Genomic DNA, 6,494 nt, shown 5'->3' with positions numbered 1-6,494 from the left:
CATATGTTTCGAGTAAAAGTGTGGCCAACCTTAGGGAGTATCTAGAATTTGGATAGAAAGGCTAGTAACTGTGATGATGGAAGTACAAAAACGAGGTGCTGTTGTGCCGTTTTAACCTATAAGTACCAAGATAAAATCATCAACCTCGAGCTAACGGTTGAACAGTGGATGGATCACGTTGAATAGACTGGCAATAAACAAAAATTTCACAACTGAAAAAAGGTAATTACCGATGATATCAATTATCAAATATGATTCGTTTTAAACGAATGAACTTGCAAAACAATGACTGGGTGTCATATTTGTACAAATATTAAGATTAAAAAAAAGGATGGAAACGACCAGGATTCTGCCTAGTTGGGTACAAGTTAACGACTCCTTCCCATGCAGTGAAACGGCTCGTTGGCGTTGGTTGTGGAAGCAGAACGGAACTGCGTCCACCACCAACGCTCAGTAGAATCAAGTCAGAAGTGGAAAATAGCACATAGCAAACGAGACTGGAAAAAGAGGGCGCCCATGTACCAAGGAAGCACTCATACTGACGACATCCGTACCGACCACTTCTGTGCAGCATCCGAACGGTCTTGCAGACGGAACATACCATAACGAGGGGTGACACGTATTAACACATCATAAGGAATATGTTACGGCGGGCAAAGGTTGTAGCAAAGAACGACGCTGGTGCCTCCGGAACGAAGCTCGGTTAAGAAAGGAAAGCGAGGACTACCGGGTGGTGTATTGGATTCACACGAGGGTCTGCCCTCCACAGGTTGTTCCAGTGTACTAGAGGCTTTTGCTGGTGGTGGTAGCGCATTATTGCACACTGTTATGTTACCGGTGTCGTCACAGGTGCAGAAAAGCCAAACACACTGGAACCTCTCTGATCTGACCTGCTGTAGGGCTAAGCGGGAATGCAACTGAGAAGCGTGATGGTGAAATGAAATGTATTCGTCTAAAATGGTCCCTAAGGTAAGGGTAGCCTAAGAGTAAAAGAAGAACAGCGCCGTCTCTGTACTTTTGAACATTACTGAAAACAGTGCAGGCAAATGGAACTACGTCGAAGCTGTAGCCTGTTGTGGAGTTGAATTCTCATGACGGTAACTTTTAATCACACACGTCGCTTCAAATAATGTAAAACCCTTTGGTTGTGTGGAAGTGTGACGTGGTGCTAATTTGTGTCACCGGTATTACCGTCACGCGAAAGGACCAGTTCCTAGTGCGCTTAGCAAGGGTTGAAATGAGCAGCAATACATTTGATTAATTGGATACCTGTTTTATTCACTTTAATTTTTCGCCAAAGAAGCCGAACAATTCTCTTTTACATTGGAAAATTGGAGAAAATATTGCAGTCGTCCAGCTTATAAGTTAGCTGATTTCGAGCAACAGGATAAATCAGATTTATTAACAAGAATTAATACCTGTACGACAGGACTAACTATGCACGTATACAAAGAGAAAAAGTCTAGTATGCTGTTAACGGGCAGGCATGAGCAAGACGTTCGTTACGCCAAGAAGAAGAACAAGTATTAATACACATTTAATTTAATAAACATAAATTGTCGGAAAAAATATATATGAGTTGTACGAAATGCTTGAAGTAGAATAAAACTAAAGTGCATTTAATTTTAGAAAATCTATTTTTTACTGCTGCTCAAAAATTGTATCGCAAAACATTGATCATTGCTAATTATTTGCTAAGCCTTGTTAACATGTTCGCAACTAAGAAGGGAAAGTTAATATGTTTGCAATAAAAATATAAATAGAGATATACACAGACAGATTTGTACAAAAAAGGAACCTTTCTAAACTTTTTCGTCAGCAGATTCTGTTCGATTCTGCCAAAACATGTTTGGGAAATATTATAATCGCAATTCAACCAACATCCTTTATTGACAGAAATATTCAGAAACATTCTGTATCTTTCTATTTTCGATTTTCGTTTACCAATTTGCTTTTAAGTAAGTATTTATACGTATATTCAAGTAAGTATTCTGGCTACAGAGAATATTGAAAACACGCATAGCAATGCATCCGTGGGTTTCAATGGTCTTGTTTTCGATTTGTTATTCGTTTAAATATAATAGAGTATGATATATAAAACAACGTTCTATACCAATGAAGTTGAATCAAAAGGCCTTCTTATAAATTTAGTCGGCTGAAATTGATGACGAAACACTTTCTATATGTACAGGAAAGAAAGAAAATATATTTTGGGCAGATCCTTCTCATTTGGATCAAACCATAGCTTCACGTGGTTGAACCATAAATCTATGGGAACACGTCGTCAAACCATGCCAACTCACAACATGGAAATCATAAAATCGAGGGTGAAATATAATTAAACAATTGCTCTGATTCCAGCCTTTACGGTTTTGTTCCTTCCGGTTACTCGCACTTCAAGAATGGGGTTACACATATAATTATCGACGTAGATTTACACCAACACGCAATGGCACAAGAAGGGTCGAAAATGTAAGGGTGTATGTCCTTCCGATGTGTTTTATTTTCCTGTAAATTTGACCAACAACAGCTCCCTTTTCTTGAGCCAAATACCAAGTGGATTTCCTTCGAAGTTTCGCGAACTGTTGGGGAGGTTAAAAGAGTGAATTCGTTCATACAGTTGAACTGGAATAATTTCATTACACAGTTGCCTAATTTGGGCAACACTAGGTTTATCTTCTAGCCAAAACTACCTCTTGTATATTGCTGTCCCTCTTGTCCATGTTTTCTTTTTTTATTATATGTAAATTCAAAAAGAGGTGACTATCAACCCAGCTGCTACAGTTTTGTTGATTTATGGTTGGTTTTAAAGCATTTTACAACACAAACAGTATAACCTGACAAGGACACTAGCGACAATGAGATTTGGTTCAGTGTACAAGGGATTTTTTTCTTCATAATTGTGGTTACCAAAATCAAGCACCGCTCGAGTATGCATTATTTGAATAGTTAAATTGGTTAAAAGCACAATGATATGTGTAATTGATGTTGCATAAAACCATCATCGGTACATTTTATACATACAGTCGACTCTCGATAATTCGAAGTTGGAGGGACCCAGAAAAAAGTTCGATTTATCGAGAGTTCGAATTATCAAGAGTGTTAGGAAATATGCAGCTACGGTTGCTGAGTTATGAACTGGAAATAAGTATGCGTGTATTGATTTACGCTATGCCTTTACCCACCGTTTTCGCTAACTGTTTTTTCTTCACTTTTCCTTGTGAACCTTCCTACAAAGCATGTGTGCCCCAAATATGTCCGTCTGCCCGTCTACACCATGTAGTCTAATTCGGACGAAAATCTTCGTCCCTGTTCAACAGAGTGTTATAGGGCACTCGCAATGTGACGCGTTCTATTACGTTTCAACTTGCTCAGAACTTCGAATTGCTGCGAGTTGACCCATCCAACACAAAATGAACATTTCTCCATACAAAATGGGTCCCGGTTTTGTCAACGGTTCTCTCAACGATCGTCCAGTTAAACCGGGATAATTCATTCGGAGCAAAGCCGGCAAAAACGAAAAAGAGGAGAGCCCTGATGGGCCCCCCCCTTCTCTCTTCTGCCTTCTACAACACCCTCATGCCTCGAGCACACAGCGGGATTCGAACCCAACCTCTCCAACTCCGGTCTGTGTACGCTAACCACTAGACCGGCGCTCTTGCTTGAGAATGGCGCGCTAAATGTACAATATATATCTAGCTACATGCGTTTGCATGCATCGTTAGCGATCGCTAGCGTAGGCCTCAACCAAGAGCAGGCCATTTAAGGCTCTCGCGGGGTCTTCGCGTACACTCTCTGCACTGCCGTACGGTGGAGAGCGTGTAATTGTATGGAGCGAATTGCGCTCTTTGAGGGCTTCGCACTTGTTTGTATCCACGCGTGCTCAGGCTTCATACAAGTTTTGCTCACTCTTCATATAAGTTACGCTCGCGGGCGGGTCGAAAATTGTCGGCCCTGCAGCGCGAATGCGACGGAGCATAAGTCAGTCGCTGCGTCTCGCTCCGATCCACGGGGATAGGCCTGAGTTCATTCAAAATTGGTAGTAGGGGAGTGGATATAGCTTCGAATTACCGCAACCTAGCTTTGAATTTTACTTCGAATTATCGAGTGTACCAAATCGTATTGTTTTTATTCGAAATAGTGAGAGTTTTCCAAGGGACTACTGATATACTTCGAACTATCGAGAGTTTCGAATTATCGAACGTTTGAATTATCGAGAGTCGACTGTATATATTATTAAAGAGATAAAAAAAACAGAAATTGCTCAACATGTTTTAGTTTTCCATCTTCTTATCGTAAATATTAGCGTGTAAAGGGTGAAAACTTAAGTGGGAGATGTGATTCGACTTGAGGATTAATTATCATAATTTATTCAACGGCATGTCTCCGACGCAAAAAATCACATGTATGAAGAATAGAAAACCTAGCTGTAAGAATCTGCTGTATAGCTTTGCTGTGGGTTTGGGGAAATATGATTTCTCGGTTCTCTTCGTATCACAAACGTATAAAATAAACGTTTTCAAGTTATATTTTTCAGATTATTCAAAACAACAAACAACAATTTCTGATGCTTGAATTAAAAAACTACCTACCTTTACTAGGAATGTGATGCTAGTGAGATTGTAAAAAATAATTTTCTACTACATCTCTCATCACTTGTTTTGTTTCTCGCTCGTTTGCACATAGTAACTGAAGATTCACGTTATTTCAACACGATTTAACAGAATTGCAGAAAACTTAGTTTTTGAACTGATTAATAAACTCACTTGGAAGAGGGTTTTTATTAGATTTTAGTTATATAATTTTCTCCGTTCAAAAAAATTGCACCAATTAAATAAAATCACCTAATCCTAAATTTTGTCTTTTTTGACAAGTAACATCAGTCGAACGATGAACATTCTTTGGATAGCAAAGTTGAACATAACAGCAGCAATTCCACAGAGCACGATCACATTGCACATGAAATAGGAGCACTATTTTCCTTTTTTTTAGGTTTTCAAAACTGCCGAAACAACCCTAAATAGTCATCTTTTCTTCTAAACTACGAAGACGACGAACTTAACGTGATACTGCCGGAACGTTTTCTTGTACCGAATGTTCTACATCTACTTCCCGGACGAGGTTGTGTGTATTAGCACTTCATTTTTTAAAATATTGCACAACAGAAACGAACCGAAGATTTGAAGCGAACTTAACCATATTTATTCCAAACAGTCAAATTTTGATAAAATGGTTTGAAACGGTCAGTATGGTTCGTATTCAACTCATGGTGCTGGTGTTTTCATTCGACGTGTCTCTTTTTGCATCCAGGAACATCCGTTGGCATCTTTTTTTTTCATCACTGTACCAGGTCACCTTGACGATTTTGCATTTTGATGACAATTTGTAGAACTTGTTATAACTTTTCAACTGCAATGTAGTGAAGAAAGCAATTCTATCAAATTAGTTCTTTCGCTCATCATTCTTCGCACTTTTTAATCAGATCAGATCAAATTTGCAGATTCGACCTTCAAGCACGATTTCGTAGAAACGAGGATACTTTTTGTAGTATTTTACAACAATTACACTATTTTCGTATGCGGCATACTCTAGATTTAACAATGGAGTTGAAACAATTTTTTTGTCACTGTTTTCGGAGTTTTGCTTAGATCGCTTCTGCACACATTTACAAATGGTAAACCAAACACTTAAACATTCATCAGCACACGTTATTTTTACATGATATACTTGTTGTACGTTACTGCATTTTTCTCAACTTCTTGTTGTTAAAAGTTGGAAAATTTGGCACTGCAGTTGGTCTGTATCTATAGCATTGCCAACGAGCATACACTTTGCTCCTTAATCGAATCACATACAGAACTCTTTAGCCACACAGTACGCATGTATTGATGTTTCAATGACATACGGCTACAGGTACAACAGTTATGTGAATGACCATGATCATTAAACAAACTAGCATTAAGTGAAATTGGTGTTCTTCCTTTTTTGGGGCTAAATTTTCACTTATCATTTTTACACATTAAATAATCCTTAAGCCCCGAATCGTTGTTACGATCGTTGTACACTGGGCATTGATCTTTTAAATCCATGTACCTGTTTCGATTATTTAGCTGATTCGAAATGTGCTCTTTCAGTACCCACTTCACTGATTGCAAAGTAACAGTTGATATTCTAATGCAAGTGTTTGCTTGATGCATGCGCTTCCACCGCAAATGGATGGCTCTTTAATGAGCTCTGTTACACTTTTAGCACTCGTTCATTTGATTCGGAGACGAATGATCACTACAGTAATTCGTTAAAAGCATTATTTCTATATCGAATAGTACAGACGAGCTCGTTGATTCCATAGCACGAGCAATTGCGGGATAAACTTACAATTCAACTGGTTCTACGCGAATATGTTTGTGATTGTAGGTGAGCACGTGCTGTGTTTCTGATTTTTTCCGAAACTATATTTTGTGTTTTCAATGTATCCAAATGACTTGTATGGAACT

The sequence above is a fragment of the Anopheles coustani genome, unplaced genomic scaffold (assembly GCF_943734705.1).
Source record: "Anopheles coustani unplaced genomic scaffold, idAnoCousDA_361_x.2 scaffold_12_ctg1, whole genome shotgun sequence".
In the NCBI taxonomy this organism is placed as follows: domain Eukaryota; kingdom Metazoa; phylum Arthropoda; class Insecta; order Diptera; family Culicidae; genus Anopheles; species Anopheles coustani.
The sequence above is the reverse complement of the archived record's forward strand: the minus strand, read 5'-3'. Positions refer to the sequence as shown.